The sequence below is a fragment of the Oryctolagus cuniculus genome, chromosome 2 (genome assembly GCF_051225735.1).
Source record: "Oryctolagus cuniculus isolate XC-2025 breed Fujian yellow rabbit chromosome 2, ASM5122573v1, whole genome shotgun sequence".
In the NCBI taxonomy this organism is placed as follows: Eukaryota; Metazoa; Chordata; class Mammalia; order Lagomorpha; family Leporidae; genus Oryctolagus; species Oryctolagus cuniculus.
In genome coordinates, this window is record NC_142868.1 from 136,740,423 (window position 1) to 136,767,077 (window position 26,655).

The 26,655-nt window shown below is 43.7% G+C and overlaps 1 protein-coding gene and 1 pseudogene across 2 annotated transcripts in view; one reads left to right on the plus strand and one right to left on the minus strand.

The window, feature by feature from the left end:
- PAIP2B (poly(A) binding protein interacting protein 2B) overlaps positions 1-26,655 on the plus strand; it is an 86,944-nt gene that overhangs the window by 5,746 nt on the left and 54,543 nt on the right. The gene's annotated exons all lie outside the window — the stretch shown is intronic.
- Positions 23,954-25,597, minus strand: LOC138848736 (large ribosomal subunit protein uL23 pseudogene; annotated as a pseudogene). Its single transcript, XR_016230294.1, has one exon. The product of XR_016230294.1 is annotated as a large ribosomal subunit protein uL23 pseudogene (transcript).

Here is a 26,655-nt window from a genome sequence, read left to right on the forward strand (position 1 = left end):
TCATTCTGAAGTTCTCTGTTGCCCAATTCCAGAATTCATGACCCACCAGCTTGGTCACAGGGTTACTAACCATCTGTAATTTACAGATGGCAGGTCTGTGGCACAAAGCCTAGAAGTGATTTTCCCAAGGTTATAGAGCAAGCCAAAGGGCAAGCTGAAAATAGAACTGTACCTCATACTCCCTTGCAGGCTATATGATAACTTGTGTACTGTCAGCAGAGACTTGAGGAATGAATGTCCTGGAGAGGTTAGCATAGTTTTATGGCTAAAGGAGTCTTGCTCAACAATTTCAAATGCTACTTGACAACAGCAAATGACCTACCTAATCCTATGATGGTAATATTCTGAATACTTAAGCAAAATTTTCAGTAAAAAAAAATTCTCTTTGACAATTGAAAAATATTTTAAATGCACATCTCCACTGTTAGGAAGCTGTGCAATGCTTTAACTTACAGAGATGGCCACCTTTGACCTTCCTCCTGTAAAGACTAAACTTCCAAATAGTGAATCCTCAATACTCTAATACCAGCAGACTTACAGGATCTGGTGGATGTGTCTAAATGTCCTTTCCTTTCCTTTCCTTTCCTTTCCTTTCCTTTCCTTTCCTTTCCTTTCCTTTCCTTTCCTCTTCTTTTTTTCCGACAGGCAGAGTTAGACAGTGAGAGAGAAAGGTCTTCCTTTTCCATTGGTTCACTCCGCAAAAGGCTGCTATGGATTGGTGCAGCACCAAAGCCAGGAGCCGGGTGCTTCCTCCTGGTCTCCCATGTGGGTGCAGGGCCCAAGCACCTGGGCCATACACCACTGCCTTCCTGGGACACAGCAGAGAGCTGGACTGGAAGAGGAGCAACCAGGACAGAATCTGGCCCCCCAGCTGGGGCTAGAACCTGGGGTACTGGCCCCACAGGCGGAGGATTAGCCAAGTGAGCCGCGGCACTGGCCCTAAATGTTTTTTCTAAGTGTAGGATTTTCTGGAGAATTAGACCCTCACAGATAACCTTCTATAAGTTTCCCGACTGAATTAACAATCACTGAATTTATGCATGTAGTTCCCCAGACCATAGAGGGATTGCTCAGCTAGCTGTTGTGCTTATACCTCAGGATATTTTAAGAAAACAACAAAAGCTACACCATTGTTAGGTGACTGTTCTCTAGGGTGGATTCAGATGTTCTCCCCCTACATTTCCCAGCCTCTAGTAATCACTATTTTTTTTAGATGTATTTATTTATTTGAAAGTCAGAATTACAGAGAGAGAGGAATCTTCTATCCTGGTTCATTTCCCAAATGGCCACAACATCTGAGCCAGAAGCTTCTTCCAGGTCTCCCACATGGGTGCAGGGAGCCAGGGACTCGGGCCATCTTCTACTGCTTTTCCAGACCATTAGCAGAGAGCTGGATCAGAAGTGGAGCAGCTGGGACTCAAACCAGCGCCCATATGGGATGCTGGCACTGCATGCAGTGGCTTAACTTGCTGCACCACAGCGCCGGCCTCATAGTAATCAGTATTACAAGTTCAGATTGATCTTTTTGACTTTCACGTATAAAACAGACCATTCAGTATTTGTCTTTCTCTGTTGGCTTATTTCACTTAACATAATCACCTCTAGTTTCCATTTCACTGAAAGTATATTCTTCATATGCTGTTTTCATTTCTTTTAGATATATACCCAAAAATGGGATAGCTAGCTCATAGGAAAGACCCATTTTTAGTTTTTTGAGGAACTTCCATTCTGCTCTCCCCAATGGCTCTACTAATTTGCATTCCCACTAACAGTGTTTAAGGGCTCCCTTTTTCCACATCCTCATCAGCATTTTTTTAAGGATAATCACAGGCAGAGATGAAACTTTATTTTCTTGGAGATGTCTCGAACTGTCCTTTTAATTCCTTTTAAAAAATTTATTTATTTATTTGAAAGGCAGAGCAACAGAAAAGGAGAGGCAAAGATGGAGAGGGAAATCTTCCATTCACTGGTTCACTCCCCAGATGGCCCCAATGGCCAGAGCTGGGCCAATCTGAAGCCAGGAGCTGTGGGCTTCCTTCTGGTCTCCCACGTGGGTACAGGGGCCCAAGGACTTGGACCATCTTCCACTGCTTTCTCAGGCCAGAGCAGAAAGCTAGATCAGAAGCAGAGCAGCTGAAACTCAAACTGGCTCCCATATGGGATGCCAGCACTGCAGGTGGTGGCCCTACCTGCTACAACACAGCGCTGGCCTATTTTTTGATGGTAACCAACCATTCTAACTAGAGTGAGATAGTATGTCATTGTGGTTTTGATTTGTGTTTCTCTGAAGACTATTGATATTGAGCATTTTTTTTTTTTTTTTGACAGGCAGAGTGGACAGTGAGAGAGAGAGACAGAGAGAAAGGTCTTCCTTTGCCGTTGGTTCACCCTCCAATGGCCGCCGCGGCTGGCGCGCTGCGGCCGGCGCACCGCGCTGATCCGATGGCAGGAGCCAGGAGCCAGGTGCTTTTCCTGGTCTCCCATGGGGTGCAGGGCCCAAGCACCTGGGCCATCCTCCACTGCACTCCCTGGCCACAGCAGAGAGCTGGCCTGGAAGAGGGGCAACCGGGACAGAATCCTGCGCCCGGACCGGGACTAGAACCCGGTATGCCAGCACCGCTAGGTGGAGGATTAGCCTAGTGAGCCGCGGCACCGGCCGAGCATTTTTTTTTTTCAAATATTTATTGACTGTTTGTGTTTCTTCTTTTGAGATATGTCTGTTAGAATGTTTGCCCATTCTTAACTGGATTGTTTTGTAGCTGTTGAGTTTTTTGAGTTCTTTATTTATTCTGGGTATTAATCCCTTGTCAGATGAATAATTAACAAATATTTTCTATTTTCTCCTATTCTGTCTGTTCTCTTCACTCTTGATTGTTTCCTTTGCTATGCAGAAGTTTTTTAGATTAATATTATCCCATTTGTCTAGTTTTGCTTTTGTTACTTTTGTTTTTGGAAGCTTACTCAAAAAAAACATTGCCTATGCCAATGTCTTGAAGTATTTCACCTATATTTTCTTGTTTTGTTTTGTTTTGTTTTTTGACAGGCAGAGTGGACAGTGAGAGAGAGAGACAGAGAGAAAGGTCTACTTTTTGCCATTGGTTCACCCTCCAATGGCTGCCGCGGCTGATCTGAAGGCAGGAGCCAGGTGCTTCTCCTGGTCTCCCATGGGGTGCAGGGCCCAAGGACTCAGGCCATCTTCCATTGCACTCCCGGGCCACAGCAGAGAGCTGGCCTGGAAGAGGGGAAACCGGGACAGAATGTTGGATTTTATCAGTACATTTTATTTCTGCATCTCTTGAGATGCTCATGTGGTTTTTTCATCCTTCATTCTATTTATGTGCTGTATCATGTTTATTAAGTATATTGAACTATTCTTGTGTCCCTGGAATGAATTCCACTTGATCATGGTGAATGATCGTTTTTTTGTTTATTTTTTTTGTTTGTTTGTTTTAAAGATTTATTTATCTGAAGGACAGAGTTACAGAGAGAGACAGAGACAGAGACAGAGCGAGATCTTCCATCCGCTGGTTCATTTCCCAAATGGCCACAACTGCCAGGGCTGGGCCAGGCCAAAGCCAGGAGCCAGGAGCTTCTTCCATGTACAGGGGCAGAAGCACTTAGGCCATCTTCTGCTTCTTTCCCAGGCTGTTAGCAGGGAGCCGGATCAAAAGTGGAACAACCAGGACATGAACTGGCACCCATATGGGATGCTGCCACTGTGTCCGCTACGCCACAGCGCTGTTCCCAAATGATCATTTTGATGTGCAGTTGGAGTTAATTTATAAGCATTTTTTAAAGTACTTTTGCATCTATATCCTTGAGGGATATTGGCCTATAGTCTCCTTTTGTTGTTGTTGTGTCCTTGACTAGTTTTGGTATCAGCGTAATGCTTTCCTCATAGAATGAGTTTAGAAGGAATAATTTGAGAATAACTGGTGTTAGTTATTCCTTAGAAGTTTGGTAGAATTCAGCAGTGAAGCCATCTTGTTCTGGGCTTTTCTTTGTTGGGAAATTTTTTATTATTGATTCGATCTCATTACTCATTATTGGTCCATTCAGGTTTTCTGTGTCTTCATGGTTCAGTTTTGGTAAGTTACTTGTGTCCAGAAATTTATCCATTTCTTCTAGATTTTCTAGTTTGTTGGCATACACTTGCTCATAACAGTCCCTAATGATCCTTTGTATTTCTGTGGTACCAGTTGTAATATCTCCTTTTTCATCTCCGATTTTATTAATTTGAGAGCCTCTCTCTTTCTTTCTCTCTCTCTCCCTCTCACACACACCCTCACACACACTTTCCTTCTTTCTCATTTGTCTACAGGTTTCTCTTTTTTGTTTATCCTTTCAAAAAAATCAACTCTTCATTTCATTATCTTTTGTATTATTTTAGTCTCCATTTCATTTATTTTTGCTCTGATCTTTGTGATTTCTTTCCTTCTATTAATTTTGGATTTGTTTTATTCTTGCTTTTCTTGGTCATTGACGTGCATAGTTATGTGTTTTATTTGAGATCATTCTTTTTTTAAATAGGCACTTACAGCCACAAATTTGACTATTTTGCTAGTTTCCTCCCCTTAATATAAGGGGCTGAACTATCACTGCTTCTTCTTGATTCTTCAGAGTTGTGCTTTCTACAAGACATTGAACAGAAATAAAATCTAAACATATAAGAGAAAGAAGAAATGGATGGATCCTGCAACCACTTCTTGGCCAACCTCACTTACCTGGTAAAAGCGGGGAAGTCAATGCTCTGCATAGCTTAACACCATATCTGAAAGCATCTGTCAGAGTTCCTACAAAAAGCAGGAACTGCAGAACTACCTGGGCAAAAATGTATGTCAAATATATCCATACCTGATTAATAAAATCAGGTTTATTAGAAATGCTGCCTTTTAAAAAATATTTATTTTATTTATTTAAAAGAGTTACAGAAAGAAAGGGAGAGAGAGAAAGAGAGAGAGAGAGAGAGAGAGAGAGAGATCGATCTTCCATCCCCTAATTCACTCCCCAAATGGCCACAATGGCCAGGGCTGGGCCTAGGTCAAAGCCAGGATCCAAGAGCTTCTTCCAGGTATGGGGGTACAAGCACTTGGGCCATCCTCCACTGCTTTCCCAGGCAAATTAGCAGGGAGCTGGATTGGAAGTGAAGCAGCTGGGTTTTGAACCCTGGTACCCGTATGGGACACTGGTGCACCAGGCAGCAGCTTAACCTGCTACGCCAAAATGCTGGCCCCAAAATGCTGCCTTTTAAAGGCAATATTTTGTAAATAATATGAATAACCCAAGATTTCAAGATAAAGGAATAATACAAATTTGTATGGAATATTTGCTCCTTATATCTCTACTAGTATAAATATTTTGGTCACAGTAACATAGGTTAGGACTCTCTAAGTTATCTGTAAATACACAGGCTAACACATTTTGGATGGGGCATGGATATAACTCTATTTAGATTGCCTAATGAGCGTTCTTGTCCATTCCACTCTCCGTATTCTGACAATATTGTGCCTGTCAAACACACACACACACACACACACACACACACACACACACCAGGAAACCATGTTTTATGCAAGAAAAATAAATTGAAGACCTCCATGGGGCCAGCAGGTATCTGGGTTGCCCCTTTGCTCCCTTCTCTTACTTCAACCTATGCTCTGTTTTATTAAGGTCCTGGATTTTTATTTTGAACCCCTGTATAGCAATTTCTGTTGCATAGTTATAACATATGGACTATTTTTAACTGATGCATATATTCCTCTGTCTATTCACCAACATTTTTGCTGGTGACATAAGCTCCCCTACCTTTGATAAGGCTGCAGTTGAATGAGGCAGATGCCCACAGTGACAAACACAATATAAGAATTAGGAAATAATTACTAAAGGTAACCCCAAAAATCAGACCCCAAAGTCATAAAGACTTAAACTGAAATTCGGTGCTGCTATTTATTGAATGATTGAACTACTGAATTACTGAAACACACTGAGTATCAGGAAAATGAGGTGGCAGGTATCTTTCAAAATGACCCTGAGTGATCCAGGTAGCCATGCCTTTGTGTGAATCCTCTTGCCTTGTATGAGAGCTGGACTCAGTGACTCACTTATGACAAAATGAATACTTACAAGTGATGAGATGTCACTTCCACAATAAGGATATGAAAGACTGACTTCCATCTTTTGGATTTACCCTGCTACCCTCTTAGATTATACTCTTTGTTGAAGCAAGCTGCCATTTAGAAAGCCCCCCTTTCAGAAGGAACTGAGGAAGGTCCCAGCCAATAGCCAGGGAGGAACTGAATCCCGCCGATAACCACATGCATGGTCTGGGAAGCAAATCCTTCCCCTGTTGAGGCTTGAAATGATGGTCATGGTTGACACCTTCACTGCAGCCTGTGAGAGCCCCTGAAGTGAAAGACCTGTCGAAGCCAGCCCAGATTCCCAACCCACAGAAACTATGAGATAAATGTTGTTTAAAGCCACCGAGTCTGGGGAGTTAATCTGCTCACAGCATCAACTACTATTAAGTAACTAATACAATGGGATAACATGTTCCTTGCAGAAGTTATGGTAGGGATCAGAATGTATATATGGAGGAGAAGGAGGAGGGGGACAACAGGGAACCCCAGCTATGCTTAAACTGGCAGAAGAGCTACCACTGTGAAGAAAATATGTTTACTTCCTGAACTCTGAGAAATACAAGAGATGAAGGTATGGGGAGCAAGGTCTTATGTGCCTCATTCAGGCTGGACTGTGTCTAACTGCTGGAATAGGGGCTTTTAAGCAAAAACTAAAGCAGTAGATTTGTGAGACTCAATAAATAAGAAATGTTGCTTGGAGGCCAAGGTGACAAATTTCAACAGAGAATTGGGGAGAGGATTGCTCTCACTTCTGCTCAGACTGGAGCATAGCTGTCACCATTTTTTTTTCTTAAGATTTATTTTATTTATTGGAAAGTCAGAGCTATATTGAGAGAGTGAGACATCTTTCATCCACTGGTTCACTCCCCAAATGGCTGCAACAGCCAGGGTTAGGTCGAGCCAAAGCCAGAAGCCTGAAACTCCATTTGGGTCTCCCACATGGGTGGCAGGGATCCAAGAACTTGGGCATCCTCGCTGCTTTCCCAGGCACATTAGAAGGGAGCTGGATCGGTAATGAAGCAGCCAGGATTTGAACCAGTGCTCATATGGGATGCTGGCATCCCACTCGGAGGATTAACTGCTATGGCACATGTAGGCCTCGTGGCTATCACTATGGTGGTTGGTAAACAGTAAGAAAGACCGTGCGTGGGGAAGGAGCATAAAGGTACTTGATGCTAGGAAACCTCTGAGAAGGAACACTGAGCACCTACATCACCGTAAGCCAATGCCATTGAGAGTCTGGGTGTCTTAAAAGATGTTCAGAGTTTTGACAGGTGAAGAAAAGTAAGCAGACATTCTAAACTGGGCAACAGCACAGCAAACATTCAGAACTGTGAATGAAGATGGTTTCCTTAGGGAAAAGCAAGTGGTATTGTGTGGCAGAGAAAGGATACAAACTGGTTAAGGCTTTCTATTCTGATTCAGATTCAGCCCTAGAGCAGTGATTCTCAAACTTTTTGGTGTTAGTTTCCCTTTGCACTCTTAAAGTTATTGACAGCCTCTGAGAGCTTTTGTTTATGTTTTTGAATATTTACCATATCAGAAATCAAGATTGATAAATTTTTAAAATATTTAATTTGCATTTATCTACAATAACAGAAATAGGCCTATTATACTTTAACATAAATAACACATTTTTATGGAAAATATAGTTCCCAAAACACAACAAAATATGTGAGAAGAGTGACATTCTTTTACATTTTTGAAAATCTCTTTTATGTCTGGGTTAATGAAAGACAGCTGTATTTTTGTATTTGTTTCTGCACCAATTTGATGCAGTTTCACATATCACATTGCCTCTGGAAAACTGTGCTATAAACTCACACACTTGTGAGAAAATGGAAGTGAAAAAGGCTAATCATGTCTTTGCGTTATGAAAGTAGTTTTGGATCTCCCAGACCCCCTGAAAGAGCCTTGGGAGCTCCCACAGGTCCCTGGATCATACTTTGAAAACCGCTGCCCTGGAGCAAGAGCAGTAGGTATTACCAAAAGAAAAGCCAGAGTTCACAAGTGTGGTGATGATGATGATGATGGTAATAATAATAGTGATAGTCAGCATTCATCTGGTGCGTATTACATGCCCTATGCCTCAGTTATTACTGAAGTAAGAACTGTCTTTACCGATGAGGAAACTAAGGACAAGATGTTAAGTAACCTGCTCAAGTTTCCACAGCTAGCGAGAGGTGGTGAAGCCTGACACAAATACAGGCAGCCACTGCCCCACCCTGCCTCTCTGACAGACAAGGGCCTGCAGTGTGGCTGACAAAGGCCCCAGTTATCCCACTCACCCTCCCCTTCTCCCTCCTCTCTCTGCCATTGTAGATGTCAATGCTCTTTTCTCTTTCCTTTTGCTCTGCAGTAAGTCCTTGTCCACAGCCCATTGTTCATTATTCCACCACTCCACAGGAACCACTCTCCCAAAGGCGCCGGTGACCTTATAATTACCAGACTCAGTGGCTACTTTTCAGTCCTCATCTTCCTTGCTCTTTGAGATATGGAATATTATTGACCACTACCTTCTATTAAAATTTCCTCCTGGGCTGGCGTCGTGGCACAGCGGTTAAGCCGCAGCATGGCGTGACTGCATCCCATATTGAAGTACCTGGTTACTCCACTTCCAATCCAGCTTCCTGCTAAGGCACCTGGGAGGCAATGGGTCATGGAACAAGTGCTTGAGTTCCTGCTACCCAGGTGGGAGACCTAGATGGAGTTCCAGATCCCTGCTTCAACCTGTCCTAACCCTAGCTATTGCAGGCATTTGGGGGAGTGAACTAGTGGATGGAAGAGATCTCTTTGTCAAAAAAAACAAAAAACCTCTCCTTTCATGGCTATTCTGACACCAGACTCTTCTGTTTCTTTTATCCCCTTTTCAATCATTTATTTTCAGAAAATCCTTTATGGGGTCCTCTTCCTTGTCCTGTTCCAGAAACATCTTCATTACCAGTGTTTAGTCCTTGGCCCTTCTTCTTGTTCTAAATCTTCTCCAACTGTCATATTCATTTCCACAGCTTTAATTCCTGAACATATGTTGTTGATACCCAAAGGTATTATTTACAGCCCAGCCTTCTTCCATATGTCCATATAATGCTTAGATATTTCCTCAGGTACCACAAAATCAATACATCCGTATCCTTACTCATTATTTCCCTCTTCAGACTGATTCCTCCTGCTGTGGTCTCTGACTCGGGAAATTATACCACCATCCTCTGTGAGCCAGACACTTGGGAGTCATTCCAGACTTCTCCTGTCTGTCTCCTTGTTCTACCTGATCTAAAACACATCTTTTCTCTATTTCTACTGCTACTTCCTTAGCTCAGGCCCGTCTCTTCTCCCACCTGGATTTCATTAGCTTCATTAGTAGTTCATTTGCTTCTAGTTCTGGCTACTGGCAGTTTGTTCATCCGCAGCAGCGGAGTTGCCACTCCGCACAACTCTTGGGACCATCATTACATTGTCTGCTTTATTATTGGTGCCTCCTGAAGTTGTACAACCCCAAGGCTTTGTACTACATGATGGTTGAGCCCAAAATCTGTGGTTCTAATATTTATGACAGTGTAATAAACTACTCTTAAATTTAGTGGTGTAAACAGTAATTGTTTTATTAGACTTGTGGATTTTGTGGATCAGAAATTTGGAAAGGGTATAGCAGTAATGTCCTTGATGACTAGGGCCTTACCTGGGGATTCAGCAAATGATGAATGGAATCATCTGAAGGTTCATTTACTCCAGTGCCTAGTGCCTGAACCGAATGGAGAAGATTAGCAGTGCTGACCAGAGCCCCTGGGTGTACCCTTTCCTTGTGACTTGATTTCTTTGAAGCTTGATGTCCTCAAGGCAGAAACATTTCTTCTTTTTTTTTAAAGATTTATTTTCTGGGGCTGGGCTGTGACATAGCGGGCAAAACCACTGCCTGTGATGCAGGCATCCCATATGGGCACCGGTTCGTGTCCCGGCTGCTTCACTTCTGATCCAGCTCCCTCCCAATGTGCCTGGGAAAGCAACAAAGGATGGCCCAAGTGCTTGGACCCCTACACCTATGTGGAAGACCCAGAGGAAGCTCCTGGTTCCTTGCTTCAGATCAGCCCATTTCCAGCTGATATAGCCATTCAGGGAGTGAACCAGCAGATACAATATCTCTCTCTCCCTCTCTCTCTCTCTCTCTCTCTGACTCTGCCTTTCAAATAAGTAAATATTACTTACAAGATTTATAAATAATATTAATTAATTTGAAAGACAGAGTTACAGAAAGAGGAGAAGAAAGGCGGAAGGAGAGAGAGAGAGGAAATCTTCCATCCACTGGTTCACTCCCCAAATTGCCACAATGGCTAGGGCTGAGCCAGGCCAAAGCCAGGAGCCAGGAGCTTCATCCAGGCCTCCCACGTGGGAGCAGGGGCTCAAACACTTGGGTCATCTTTCATTGCTTTCCAAGGCACATTAGGAGGGAGCTGGCACAAAAGTGGAGCAGCCAAGACTCAAACCGTCACCTGTATGGGATACCAGGGTCGCAGGAGGCAGCTTAACCCACTACGCTACAACATCAGCCCCAGAAAGATTTCTTACATGGAATTTCAAAGCTCACCATTTATGACAGCCTCTGAATTCACACAATGTCACTTCTGCTACTTTCTGTTGGTTACAAGCAAACTTGTCCAGATGCAAGGGGAGGGGACATAGATTTTATGTTTCAGTTGAAAGAATATCAGGTCATGTTGTAGGTGAGCAAGTGAGAGGAGAAGTGTTGTTGTGGCTATCTGTGGAAAATGCAGTCTACCATACAAACCATACCAAAAACTCCCTAGGACCCCAGCCTCCCCACCTGCCAGCTGCCCCTGACCTTAGTGCTCCATCACACGATCTCCTGGCTGCTCCCTTCTACACCTATTGTTTCCTCTACCTGCACCCTCCTACACCTTTGTTGTCTTTGTTTTTAAAGATTTATTTCTTTTGGGGCTGTTGCCATGGCTCACTTGGTTAATCCTCCGCCTGCGGCGCTGGCATACCGTATGGGCTCTGGGTTCTAGTCCCAGTTGTCCCTCTTCCAGTCCAGCTCTCTGCTGTGGCCCGGGAGGGCAGTGGAGGATGGCCCAAGTGCTTGGGCACCTGCATCTGCGTGGGAGACCAGGAAGAAGCACCTGGTTCCTGGCTTTGGATAGGTGCAGCGCCAGCTGTAGCAGCCATTTGGGGGGTTAACCAACAAAAGGAAGATCTTTCTCTCTGTCTCTCTCTCTCACTGTCTATAACTCTACCTGTCAAAATTTAAAAAAAAAAAAGATTTATTTATTTATTTGAAAGGCAGAGAGAGAAGGGAGGAGAGAGATAGCTTCCATCTGCTGGTTCACTCCCCAGATGTTGGCCTCCTTTTAAGAGTCAACTGATGGGGCCGGCACTGTGGCATAGTGGGTAAAGCTGCTGTTAAACTGGGGTTCGGCACAGTGGCACAGTAAGCTAAGCCTCTGCTTAAGGCACTGGCATCCCATATGGGTGCTGGTTCGTGTCCTAGCTGCTCCTCTTCTGATCCAGCCCTCTTCTGTGGCCTGGGAAAGTAGTAGAAGCTGGCCCAAGTGCTTGGGCCCCTTCACCTGCATAGGAGACCTGGGAGAAGCTCCTGGCTCCTGGCTTCAGATAGGCCCAGCTCCAGCTGTTGTGGCCATTTGGGGAGTGAACCAGCGGATGGAAGACCTTTCCCTCTGTCTCTCCTTCTCTCTCTGTCTAAAACTCTACCTCTCAAATAAATAAATAAAATCTTAAAAAAAAAAAAGGAGTTAAACTGTATATGTGGAATGGCAAAAAATAGAAAAAAAATCACTCAAATAGAATTATACACAAGGATATACTAGAATTTAATGTTTGGCAGATGGATGGTTTTCAAATCAGAGAAGGTAAAGATGTATATGCAGACACACATCTAAGAGTCAGCTGCATCTAGTGGACACTGGAAGAGTAGAAGTTTTCAGACATCCTCTTTTTTTTTTTTTTTGACAGGCAGAGTGGACAGTGAGAGAGACAGAGAGAAAGGTCTTCCTTTGCTGTTGGTTCATCCTCCAGTGGCCGCCACAGCCATCGCATGGCGCTGATCTGAAGGCAGGAGCCAGGTGCTTCTCCTGGTCTCCCATGGGGTGCAGGGCCCAAGTACTTTGGGCCATCCTCCACTGCACTCCCTGGCCACAGCAGAGAGCTGGCCTGGAAGAGGGGCAACCGGGACAGAATCCGGCGCCCCAACTGGGACTAGAACCCGGTGTGCCGGCGCCGCAGGCGGAGGATTAGCCTAGTGAGCCGCGGCGCCAGCCCCAGACATCCTCTTGTTTCACCCTGAGCTGTCTGCTCTACATGTGCTCCTCCCAGCTCCAATCTCTCTCCCCCTCTCCCATGGTACTTTGTGGTTAATCTCTGCCTGAGGCTCCTGGATGTGCCCTCCCCCAGATTCTACTCCTTTGGGGTCCACACCAGCACTATACCAGGCTGCCTAGATGTGCAGTAATCAAGTCAACAAAAGGATTGGGAAAATTAAGGGAAATATTTACAGTGTAGGAAAGAACAGCTAAGTCAAAATATGATTTTCCCCCCAGAAAACACCTGTGATAGTCAGTGAACATGTGAAAAATATTCATTTAGTGTTCAGTACCCAGGAGTACAAGAGGTTAGAATAGTATAGCAGATAGTGCTAGGGCCCCCATCCATGTACCTTCGCACACCAATTCTGTCTACGTCTCTTTGCCTGTTGACTCTCTTCAGCAGCCAGAATATATGTCTGTGGGCAAGTGGGCTCATCAGGCCAGAAGTACACAAGAATTAATACACCCAAGAAACGGCCATCTTTAGTTACTGAAAGGAGTTGACACCATAGTCCTCCTTTATCTATAGGGGAAATGTTCCAAGACCACCAGTGGATGCCTGAAGCTACAGATAGTATACAATATATTGTAAAATGTGCATTACACACACATACACATACACACATGGGTTCTTCAAAAAGTTCACAGAAAATGGAATTAAAAGAAAAGTTTATTTTGGTGTAAATTTTTTAAGCCAATGCATCGTGCTTTGGTAACATACATGTTTCATGAATCTTTGAAGACATACCTATGATGAAATTTATTTTATAAGCTAGACACAGTAAGAAATTAAAAACATCAATATTAAAATAGAACAATTATAACAATACAGTGTAATAAAATTGCCAGCATGATTTCTCTTTCACTTTGGGGCAAAGTGCAAGTAAAGTAAAATAAATGCTACTTGAGCACAAGCTTTGTGTTACCACAGCAGTCTATCTGAAAACCAAAGCAGCTACTCTGAGAGTAATGGGCAGGTAGTATATGTAGTGTGGCTACTGGACAGGGGGATCATTCACAAATTGGGCAGGAGAGAGCAGGATTTCATGCTACTCAGACCAGCTCACAATGTAAAACTCGCACATTGTTTATCTCTAGGATATTCTATTTAATATTTTTGCAGCAGAGTTGACATGGGTAATTAAACCATAGAAAGTGAAACTGCAGATTGAAGGGTGAGGAGCTGCTCTTTACTGATATCAGCCATATACTCATGGCGTATTCTGGGAGGCCCAGAACTTCCCTGCAAGGTTGAGCTCCAGTTATCAGTTGGTAACTTGCATGATAGCATATCCTTTACTGACTGCATTTTCATCTCTGTCTTACTTCTCTAAACTCTTTCTGGTATTTTCTGAGACCACATCTGCATAAACAATTGCATTCAGATTCTTATCTCGAATCCACTCTTGGGAAAACCCAAACTAAGATATATGGTTGCAAAAAAAATTTTTAGAAGATTTATTTATTTAGGGGCCAGCACCGTGGCATAGCAGGTAAAGCCACTGCCTGCAGTGCTGGCATCCCATGTGGTGTTGGCCCTCTTGGGTCCCTTCTTTCCACATTTGCTGCTGCCACCTTGGTTCCAGCTACCATCATCTCTTGCCTTCCTAGTCTCACTGGCTCCTCCAACAGTTTTTTCCCACCCAGATGAAGAAATTCTTTAATAAATGAAGTCAAAGGGCTGGTGCTGTGGTGTAGCGGGTAAAGCCGCCGCCTGCAGTGCCGGCATCCCATATGGGCGCTGGTTCAAGACCGGCTGCTCCACTTCCGATCCAGCTCTCTGCTATGGCCTGGGAAAGCAGTAGAAGATGGCTCAAGTCCTTGGGCCCCTGCACCTGTGTGGGAGACCTGGAGGAAACTCCTGGTTCCTGGCTTCAGATTGGTGCAGGTCTGGCTGTTGCGGCCATCTGGGGAGTGAACCAGTGCATGGAAGATCTCTCACTCTGTCTCTACCTCTGCCTTTCTGTAACTCTGCCTTTCAAATAAATAAATAAATCATTTTTAAAAAATGAAGTCAAATCATCTCATAAGGAGTAAAAGCCAAGTTCTTAAATGGCCTATAAGTCACTACACTGCCTGTGTTCCCACTTAATATTCTCACGCATTGCCTATCACTTTCTCTCTGGCTCACTTCCATTACAGTCATAAGAACTTTGTTTCGCTTTTCTTCAAATATGCGAGGTGTACTCCTATTTTAGGGTGTTTACACTGCTCTTCTCTTTCCCTGGGATGCTCCTCCTCCAGCTAGCCAAAGGGCTGCCTCTTCCACCTGCTTCCCATGATTTGAACAAATGTCACCTTCAAAACAATTTCCTCCCTGCCCAGGGCCACTGGGCCAGGCACCTGTCCAAATGGGTCCTAAAATCCAGCCCAAGTACACAACACATAGTAGACACTCAGATATATTTGTTGAATAAATAAATGAACAGAAATCCAAACTATTAAATCAGACACACATGACTCTTAATTTAAAAAACGTTAAGAGGAAAAGACTCGCTGGCGCCACGGCTCAATAGGCTAATCCTCCGCCTTGTGGCGCCGGCACACCAGGTTCTAGTCCCGGTCGGGGTGCCGGATTCTGTCCCAGTTGCCCCTCTTCCAGGCCAGCTCTCTGCTGTGGCCAGGGAGTGCAGTGGAGGATGGCCCAAGTGCTTGGGCCCTGCACCCCATGGGAGACCAGGATAAGCACCTGGCTCCTGCCTTCGGATCAGCACCATGCAATGGCTGCGGCAGCCATTGGAGGGTGAACCAACGGCAAAGGAAGACCTTTCTCTCTGTCTCTCTCTCTCACTGTCCACTCTGCCTGTCCAAAAAAAAAAAAAAGAGGAAAAGACATTTCTCTTTTATTAAAAAATGATTTGCTTATTTATTTCAAAGTCAGAGTTACACAGACAGAAAAAGAGAGGGAGGGAGAGAGGGAGAGAGGGAGAGAATCTTCTATCCACTGGTTCACTCCCCAGATGACCTCATCAGTCCAGGCTGGGCCAGGCCAAAGCCAGAAGCTTCCTCCTGGACTCCCACATGGGTGCAGGGGCCCAAGTACCTGGGCCATCTTTCACTGCTTTTCCCAGGCATTATCAGGGAGCTGGATAGAAAGTGGAACAGCAGGGACTGGACCTGCCATGCTTAGGGGATGCCAGAGTCACAGGCGACAGCTTGCTATGCTGGCCCTGAAAGGCATTTCTTAACTTCTTCATCTAAGTGCCCTCACACTGGTGTCAGAGCTTTGAAGTACTATGCGGAGCACCTGAGTCCCTTTCACCTTCCCAGCTTGTAGATGGGGCTCATTGTCACTTGCTGGGAAGAAGAAGCCTCTTGGATGGGACCCTCCTTGAGGGGCTGAGGCTGTGGCGGTTACTGCAGTGTTCTTTTTGTTTGTTTGTTTGTTTTTGACAGGCAGAGTGGACAGTGAGAGAGAGAGAGACAGACAGAGAGAAAGGTCTTCCTTTTGCCGTTGGTTCACCCTCCAATGGCCGCCTTGGCCGGCGCACCGCACTGATCCGATGGCAGGAGCCAGGTGCTTCTCCTGGTCTCCCATGGGGTGCAGGGCCCAAGAACTTGGGCCATCCTCCACTGCACTCCCTGGCCACAGCAGAGAGCTGGCCTGGAAGAGGAGCAACTGGGACAGAATCCGGAGCCCCGACCACAACTAGAACCCTGTGTGCCGGCGCCGCAAGGCGGAGGATTAGCCTAGTGAGCCGCGGCGCCGGCCTGCAGTGTTCTTAATGACTGGGTTATAATCTTTACCCAGCTCTATGTCTTCCTTCATTTCCACATGGGAGCAAAAAAACGGGGCATATTTTCCTTCGTAATAAGCAGGGCAACCGGTAAGCCACCGGGGGAGGAAATTTAGTTGGATTCTCACCTCGATTCCTAAATCAAATGGATAAATTCCAGATTATTTTTGCACTTCAGTATAAAAAAATGAAACTGATGCTAAAGGAAACTGTTTTTTTTTTTTTTTTTTTTGGACAGGCAAAGTGGACAGTGAGAGAGAGAGACAGAGAGAAAGGTCTTCCTTTACCGTTGGTTCACCCCCAGTGGCCGCTGCGGCCGACGCACTGCGCTGATCCGAAGGCAGGAGCCAGGTGCTTATCCTGGTCTCCCATGGGGTGCAGGGCCCAAGCACTTGGGCCATCCTCCACTGCCCTCCCTGGCCACAGCAGAGAGCTGGCCTGGAAGAGGAACAACTGGGACAGAATCCAGTGCCCCGACCGGGTTTAGATGAGACAGACATTTCTAAGCATAAAACAAAAGTCATGACTTGTAAAGGGAAACAAATAAGTTTTTTCTACATAAGAATTTAAAAGTAACTTCTATGTAGACATTTTTAAGTAAATATGGATGTGGTAAATTACAAAGAAAAACTAGAGAATGATTAGCACAAAATTCCATATAGTGGTTACATTTTTGTGGGGGAAGGTGACCCAGCAATTTTACATCCATAAACTATTTTGTGGGATAAACAATGCAAATTTCTAAAGACAAATTTGCAAGAATATTAGCCCCATATTTTTATATTGGAAATAACACAAAAGTTCATTAATATGGTATTGGTTAAATAGATTTTGGTATATATGAATAATCAATGGAATCATACAGCTGTATTAAAAATGATAATTTGGAAATATTGGCATGTTAAAAAAACACTGTCAATATTTTTTCAAGTGGAAAAATTGACTGAAGAACATCATGTGTACAACAGTCCCAGCTGTGTGTGTGGTTAAACAAAGAAATAGGTATGTGGAAGGAAACCCTAACAGAGATTAGTTGATAATTATATTCCTGAACATATTTGCCATTCTGCTCATATTTTGCTGTATCATTGGATGTTTATTCCTATAAAGTAATATCATATCCTTCTATAAACTGGACTGTGGTGAATGGGAGAGAAGAGAAAGCCCAAAGAATATTCTACTAAATTTCAAGATTTTATTACATGACTAAAGAAATACCACTAAGATAACTGAAAGATGATTATGTAATAAATGTTATTGTGGTAACTGGCTCGTAGCCCAAAGTAATTTCCAGGTATATAATAGAGATAAATATAAAAGGTAATAAAATAAATTTAAAAGTAATGAAATAAAACAGAATTTATTATCAGGTCCTTAAAGGAACATACTTCTAGGCATCAATGCAATAGGATAAATCAAGCTGGGTAATGAACTCTGAAAATTAAAAATTTTCACTCAACCCAAAATGATGTTACTAAATTGCTATCCTTGAAATGTATGTAGCAAATGTGACTAATATGGAATTGGTATATATTAAACTCATATGAAAACCTTGATACATCTATAGATGAATATTTGAAAAGTATACATAGTAAGAAATATGGAAGAAATTTTTTTTTGTCTACCATCCGATGGTTCACTGTGATGGTTTGCTCCTCAGTTGGCATTGCGGCCAGAGCTACGACAATCCAAAGCCAGGAGCCAGGCCAGAAGTGGAATAGCAGGGCCTAGAACTGGTACCCAGGTGCCCATATGGGATGCTGGCGCTTCAGGCCAGGGCGTTAATTCACTGTGCCACAATGCCGGCCCCTGGAAGAAATATTTTTATGATCATAATATAGAGAAGGTCTTTCCAAGGAGTCCATGAAATCCAATATGGCTAAAGGAAAACATTGGCAAACTTAACTAAATGCAATTTTTTCAGATATCAAACAGCAAAATAAATACAAATACAAACGAGAAGCAAATATTTGAAACAAAGTATTATAATTTAATCAAGGACATTAAAGGTCTCTACAATGAGAATTACAAAACATTAAAGAAAGAAATAGAAGAAGACAAAAAAAAACTGGAAAAATATTCCATATTCATGGATTGGAAGAACCAATATCATCAAAATGTCCATACTACTAAAAGCAATTTACAGATTCAATGCAATACTAATCAAAATACCAATGACAGTCTTCTCAGATATAGAAAAAAGGATACTGAAATTCATATGGAAACACAAGAGACCCCGAATAGCTAAAGCAATCTTATACAACAAAAACAAAGCTGGAGACATCACAATACCAGATTCCAAGACATGCTACAATGCAGTTGTAATCAAAACAGCTTGGTACTGGCACAAAAACAGATGAATAGCCAAGGGAACAGAATAGAAACTCCAGAAATCAACCCATGCAACCAACTTATCTTTGACAAAGGAGCTAAAATCAATCCCTGGAGCAAGAACAGTCTCTTCAACCAATGGTACTTGGAAAACTGAATCTCCACATGCAGAAGTATGAAGCAAAACCCCTACCTTACACCTTACACAAAAATCCACTCAAAATGTATCAAAGACCTAAACCTATGACCAGATACCATCACATTATTAGAAAACATTGGGGAAACCCTGCAAGACATTGACGTCAGCAAAAACTTCTTGGAAAAAAATCCAGAGGCACAGGCAATCAAAGCTAAAATTGACAAATGAGATTACATCAATGAGAAGCTTCTGCACTGCAAAAGAAACACTCAGCAAAGTGAAGAGGCCACTAACAGAATGGGAGAAATTATTTGCAAACTATGCAACTTATAAGGGATTAATATCCAGAATACTTAAAGAGCTCAAGAAACTCAACAACAAAACAAACAACCTAGTTAAGAAATGGTCAAAGAACTTAAACAGGCATTTTTCAAAAGAAGAAATCCAAAAGGCCAACAGACACATGAAAAAATGCTCAGGGATATTTACCATCAGAGAAATGCAAATCAAAACCACAACGAGGTTTCACCTCACCCCCATTACAACGGCTTTCATACAGAAATCAACAAGCAACAAATGCTGGCGAGGATGTAGGGAGAAAGGTACCCTAATCCACTGTTGGTGGAAATGTAAACTAGTACAGCCACTGTGAAAGACTGTATAAAGTACCTCAGAAATTTGAATATAGACCTACCATAATGACCCAGCCATCTCACTCCTGGGAATTTACCCATTGGAAATGAAATCAGCATATGACAGAGTTATCTGTACCCCCACATTTATTGCAGCTCAATTCACAATAGCTAAGATATGCAATCAACCCAACTGTTCATCACTGAAGACTGGATAGAAATTATGGGATAGGTACACCATAGACTACTACACAGTGGTAAAAAATGAAATCCTGTCACTTGCAACAAAATACATGCAACTGGAAAACATTATACTTAGTGAAATAAGCCAATCCCAACAGGTATTTGTTCAACAGGACAAATACCATATGTTCTCCCTGATTTATGGTAACTAATAGAGCACTGAAAAGGTAATATATAGAAGTGAAATTGACACTTTGAGAAGCAATGACTTTGACCAGCCCTTGTCTTGAGTGTTGAGAAACAGGCTTTTTTTTTCATACTATTTGTTAAACTCTTTACATAGTATAGAATTACTCTTATGTATAAAAGTTAATTGAAAATAGATCTTAGTAAACAATAAGAATGGGACTAGGAGAGGGAGGAGGAATGGTGGGAGTGCAGGTGGGAGGGCTAATAGGGTAGGAAGAATCACTATGTTCCTAAAGTTGTATTTATGAAATGCATGAAGTTTATATAACTTAAATAAAAGGTTTCTGGGTAAAAAATATAACTGAAATATAAACAGCTCTATAGATATATGAGGTATTATAAGGGAGAAAATGAGTAAGGGTATCAAGAGAACTCCCAGAGAAAAATACACATGGTCCAGAAGCATATTTTAGAGTACTTCAAATTTTCATCAGCCTAGCAGTTAAGACACCCATGTGCACATCAGAGTACCTGGGCTGGATCCTTGGCTCTGGCTCCTGACTCCAACTTCCTGCTAATGCAGACCCTCGGGTGCAGCAGTGAGGACTCAAATGACTGGATTTTTTTTTTTTTTTTTTGACAGGCAGAGTGGACAGTGAGAGAGAGAGAGAGAGACAGAGAGAAAGGTCTTCCTTTTTGCCGTTGGTTCACCCTCCAATGGCCACCACGGTCAGCGCATCGCGCTGATCCGAAGGCAGAAGCCAGGTGCTTCTCTTGGTCTCCCATGCAGGTGCAGGGCCCAAGGACCTGGGCCATCCTCCACTGCACTCCCGGGCCATAGCAGAGAGCTGGCCTGGAAGAGGGGCAACCGGGACAGAATCCGGTGCCCCGACCGGGACTAGAACCCTGTGTGCCGGCGCTGCTAGGTGGAGGCTTAGCCTATTGAGCCGCGGCGCCGGCCTCAAATGACTGGATTTTGCCACCCACATGGGAGACCTGGTTGGAGTTGCTGGTTCCCAGCTTCAGCCCTAGCCTAGCCTTGGCCACAGCAGTCATCTGGGGGGAGGTGGTGAACCAGCAGATGGAATTAACTGATCAATCTCTTGCTCTCTCTCTGTCTCTGCCTTTCCAAAAAATAAAAATAAAAAAGGTTCATAGAAAAATAAACTTATCTTTTAATTACATTTTTCCTCAAACTTTTTGAAATACTCTCACATATGATTCTTAACCTGATTGGTAACAAAGACAGGGAAAATTTAAATAATTTTGTTTGACTATCAAATGGGCAACATTTTAAAAGATTAAAACTATTCAATGTATTAATTAGGATGGTGTCTAAGTTGCTTGTGTCAGCTAGTCTCCAGGGATGACATACAACAACAACATCCCCCTCCTGCCTCCATATGCATGCTGCTCCTTACATCAGGAGTTGAAGTTTATTTCCCCTTCTTTTGAATCTGCACTGGCTCTGTGATTGCTTTTACCAATAGAATGAGGTGGATTGATGTCCTGGGACTTCTGAGCCCAGCCATAAGGGATTTGTAACCTCAGACTCCTTTTTCTTGGAGTACTTAGTGGTGCTGGCCATAATCCCCAAAGATACTGTCCCCAATGCCATAATTCTGAATGTTGAAATCCCAAAAGACCAAAATCCCTAAAGTCTGAAATCCCAAAATCACAATCCTGAAAGATTAAGGTCCTGAATGGTGAAATCCTGAAGACAAAATCCCCAAAACCACGGTTAATTTCCATTTAAAAAGAAAGAAAAAAAACCATATTAAATGGGTAGTGGTAACACATGAGTCGTACTTTGGAAATTTATATTCATTAAATAAAAGATAAAAAAAAAAATGGGTAGTGGCTGGGCCTGTCATAGGGCAGTGATGAAAACATCCATTCATTCAAAAATGCATCATTTGTCTGCATTGGCATTCCTTCCAGATGATGAAATTCTGGAAGCTTTTAATGAATTAAAGCCACATTTGCTTGAAGAAGCCAGCAAAGTTACTGACTGGTTGGAAAATAATTATGTGCCTGTTAGATTAAGAAGGCACTTACGCTGGGGCAGGCATTTGGCTCAGCAGTTAAAACCCTGCTCTGGACACCTTCATCCCATATCAGAGTGCCAGCTCCAGTTCAAGTACCAGCTCCAGTCTCATGCTAATGACCAACTTGGAAAGCAGCAGACGAAGGTTCAAGCACTTAGTCCCTGCCACCACATAAGAGACCCAGACTGAGAGTACAGCTCCCAGCTTCAGTCTGGCCCAGACCCACCTGTTACAGGCATTTGGACAGTGGATGGGAGATTCTCTCTCTCTCTCTGTCTCTCTCTCTCTCTCAAATAGAAAATAAATAAAATTTTTTAAAAAGTAAAGTACAGGGTAATCACAATCAAGGAACTTATCTTTTTTTAAAATTTTAAAAGATTCATTTACTTATTACTTGAAAGGCAGGGTTACAGAGAGGCAGAGGCAGAGAGAGACAGAGATCTTCCGTCCATTGGTTCATTCCCCAGATGGCCACAATTGCTGGAGCTGCGCCAATCGGAAGCCAGGAGCCAAGAACCTCCTCTGGGAATTCTCATGTGACCGCAGGGGCCCAAGAACTTGAGCCATCATCTACTGTTCTCCCAGGCCACAGCAGAGAGCTGGATTGGCCTTGGAGCAGGTGGATCATGAACTGGAGCCCATATGGGATGCTGGTACTGTAGTCAGTGCCTTTACTCCCTATCCCATAGCACCAGTCCCAAGGTACTTATCTTGAGATGCAATATTTATATACATGGAACACCTAAAATAGCTACCATAGGCTCAGCATGTCTTACAGGCAAAATATAATGTACAAGGTGGAATATACCATAAAAATCTGAAGCATTTCAAGATTTCCTGGTCAGATGATGGAAAGCCTCAAAGCAGCAGCTTGGGAAGAATCAGCACATTGAAATGGTTAGGGAATTTGGCTCCTTTGGGAAAAGGGCAGGTAGAAACTATGGAGACCCACCCCTTTCCTAATTGTATATGCTCCTCATGCCCCGCAGAGTCTGAAACCCTTTGTGGCTATTGTCTATATTTTAGTCTTTCCCACTCACTGGGTACCCTTTAAGGGTGAGAACCACGTCATCCGCACCAGTCATTACACAGCACCAAGCTTGGCAGCTAGTATAGAAAAGATCGTCGTTAGGTGGATGGTGAATGAGTGATGGGTGGATGAGGCAGCATCACTTGGGTCCAAGTCCTTGGAGACCCACAGACAGACCATTCCTGTTCTTACTTCTTTCTCATACTTCCCACACAACTTTCCTGTCCACCAAATAGGTGAGATTAGTATAGCTGTCATTTGCCAGGATACATGATGTAAATAAGCAAGTGCTGGGGAAATGACAAATTAGAGCCACTGGCCTACCTGTTCCCTCAGGCCCTGAAGTCCTGGTTGTGCCAAGGGCTTCCTGCCCAGGGACAGATGCTACTCCCCCTGTCTTTCCAGCTTGCTGTGCTGACAGCTCTAATTGCTAAATGAACAGTCTGTGTTTCTAGTGGGGAGAGAGAATCTCAAGAGTGTTTAGGCTTCTGCATCCCTGGAAAGGGAACACGTTGTTGTGCAATCAGAAACCACCATCTCAGCAGGAGAGGTCAGCACTGGATTTTCCATTACAGGAGGGTTAAATTTGGAACCTAAAGGTATTCTTAGAATTTTGGTTCCCAGAGAATAATGGGGCTTTTCAGATCCTTGTAAATTTGTGTCTGAGCTTTGCTTTCAAAGCAAAAGAAGCTACTGTAGAAAAATAATAGTTTGCAAAGGATAACTTTGATAGTAGTAGTGGGGTTTATGGCCTTGGCAAATGTATTCATGACATGAATCTTTAAAGTTCATCCATAAACAAATATGTGTTAGGTATGTACATGTAGGGTAGAAAAATCAAGAATTCTGAAAAATTATACAGAGGTGGCAGCTTTACTGGTGAATAAATCAGATAGTCATGCAGTCATGAAGACATAACTAGAAGTGTGACAAAAAATTATGAAGGCCACATAACAGATACAAGTACTTGAAAGAAAAAATAATCACCCCAATGCCTTTTATTATTATTACTTTTTTTTTTTTTTTTTTTTGTCTTTCCAATGAGGTGGTTTAATTCCAGGTGATAGAAAGTTGGAGAGCAAAGCCCAAAGAGCAGACTCTGGAAGGATTCTCAGCTGAGTTTATTTTAAATTCACAGCTGAGAATGGCTGAGTGAAAACAACTGAGAGACAGTGAGCTACTGTACAGTGGGGTTTTCCCCCTTTTTACTGAAGCTTATTTGTAAAAGTACAACAGGCTCCAAGATAACACTTAACTCTAAACACTTCATTCTAACTACGGGTGGTAGAAGATGTTATGGCTGGGAATCGGGATGGTTAGCTAGGAATGCCATCAAGGGATCATCACTTCAGACACAGGAACAGCTTACTTTTCACCAGATTTCTTAATTCCACCTGTGGCCAGGAGGGCTCTTCCCCCCACCTTCGCTTTTAGCTCCTCTTTGTTTTTCTTTTTTTTTTTCTTTTTTTTGACAGGCAGAGTGGACAGTGAGAGAGAGAGAGAGAGAGACAGAGAGAAAAGTCTTCCTTTGCCGTTGGTTCACCCTCCAATGGCCGCCGCGGCTGGCGCGCTGCGGCCGGCGCACTGCGCTGATCCGATGGCAGGAGCCAGGTACTTCTCCTGGTCTCCCATGCGGGTGCAGGGCCCAAGCACTTGGGCCATCCTCCACTGCACTCCCTGGCCACAGCAGAGAGCTGGTCTGGAAGGGGGGCAACCGGGACAGAATCCGGCGCCCCAACCGGGACTAGAACCTGGTGTGCCGGCGCCGCAAGGCAGAGGATTAGCCTAGTGAGCCGTGGCACCAGACTACTGTCTTTCAAAAAAATAAAAATGAGTCTTTATAAAAAAAAAATTTGATGTTCCATTAAATCGATGCAGTGATATTTAAAGAATATGTTCAATATTTCTTTTCTGTTTGTTTTTGAGAAACAAATACCGAGGCTGAGTTCTCATCTGCTGGTTCACTTCCCAAATGACTGTAACAGCTGCAGCCGGACCAGGCTGAAGATGAGAGGGGGAATTCAATCCAGGCAGAGACCTAACTACTTGAGCCATTACCTACTGCCTCCCAGGATGTGCATTAGCAGGAAGCTGGTACTAGAACCCAAGCACTCCAGTATGGAATGCTGGCATCTTAACAGCTAGGCCAAACACTCACCTACTGTATTTCTTTTTTTTTTTTATGGTGAAAAAACATATATTTAGAATTAGCCAGCTGGACTCCGTTCAGATGATCCCAATTTTGTTGGCAACGTCCAGAGCATCATAGTCCGGAGCCGCCGCACACACGCCTTCTTCTCTCCGTCAGGGCTGATCAGGGTGTTGACTTTGGCCACATCAATGTCATAGAGTTTCTTCACAGCTTGTTTGATCTGGTGCTTGTTGGCCTTGACATCCACAATGAACACCAGTGTGTTGTTGTCTTCTATCTTCTTCACGGCCGACTCCGTGGTCAGGGGGAACTTGATGATGGCATAGTGGTCAAGCTTGTTTCTCCTGGGGGCGCTCTTCCGAGGGTATTTGGGCTGCCGTCGGAGGCGTAGTGTCTTGGGCCGCCGGAAGGTGGGGGACGTGCGGATCTTCTTGTGTCTGCGGATGCCTTTCAGCACTGCCTTCTTGGCCTTCAAGGCCTTCCTTTTGGCTTCGACTTTAGGAGGGGCAGGAGCTTCCTTCTTCGCCTTCGGCGCCATCTTGGTGAAAAGCCCACCTACTGTATTTCTTTAAAGGAAGAGTGAAGCACTGTGTGGAGATGGATGTAGAAGGACTATAGATCCTTGCATACTCAACTTAGCAATACAAAGCCTGTGGTTATCTGGACCTACTTTCCTTAAAAAAAAAAAAAAAAGTTTGAGAAGAAAAAACAATTTTGCTGAGATTGAAATGGTGGGAATAGGCAGCAGTAAAGGAGGAAGTAACTAGGAAGACCACTTATTTCAGCTGTTGTGGAGGCAGTGATCCAGTACTAGTTTATCAGTCACATGTTGCCCACACTGTCTGAGGGCCTTGGTCTCTCTTACCTAGAGGCCAATACCAAAACATTTGCTGAAGGATGCATACCTACCTCCTATCAGCCTTATTTTGGCCCCAGGGTATCAACTCCCTAGCATTCCAGTGCCTGGGGTTCCAGACACACACCACTTACACAGAGTTGAGGGGTTATCCCATCATAACTCTTCTTTAAAAAAAATATATATATATACTTTATTTATTTAAAAGAGTTACAGAGAGAAGTAGAGACAGAGGTCTTCCATCCGCTGGTTCACTCCCCAGATGGCCGCATCGGCCAGAACTGTGCCGATCTGAAGCCAGGAGCCAGGAGCTTCTTCTGGGTCTCCCACGTGGGTGCAGGGGCCCAAGGACTTGGGCCAGCTTCTACTGCTTTCTTAGGCCATAGCAGAGAGCAGGATCGGAAGTGGAGCAGCCAGGACTAGAACCGGCACCCATATGAGATGCCAATGCTTCAGGCCAGGGCTTTACTCCACTGCGCCACACTGCCAGCCCTTCATCATAATTCTTCTTCCTCGTACAAGTGTCCACCTGGACTTGTGCCCAGCCTGAGATCCAGCCAAGACACTAGACTGCCTGTTCTGAAGCCGAGATGCCTCTCACAAACCATAACACCAATTCCCCAGCCAGACCCCAGTGACCTTTTAAAGTAAAGTGTTCCTGTGAGTACTGCCAAGGCATCAACAGAGTTCGTCATCATATTTGGGGAGCAACGGATGTAACCAGTGGCTCATTCACTCGTTTTCAGCCATGACCACACCATTAGCTGACTCATTTAGAAAGCAAGGTGATTTGTTAGGTCCCCAGAAGTTGCTCTATAACCTAGAGCTGCAGGCTTTGTTTCTCTCTGCCCTGATCCTGTCTGAGGCCATCTGACATTTTATATTCTCT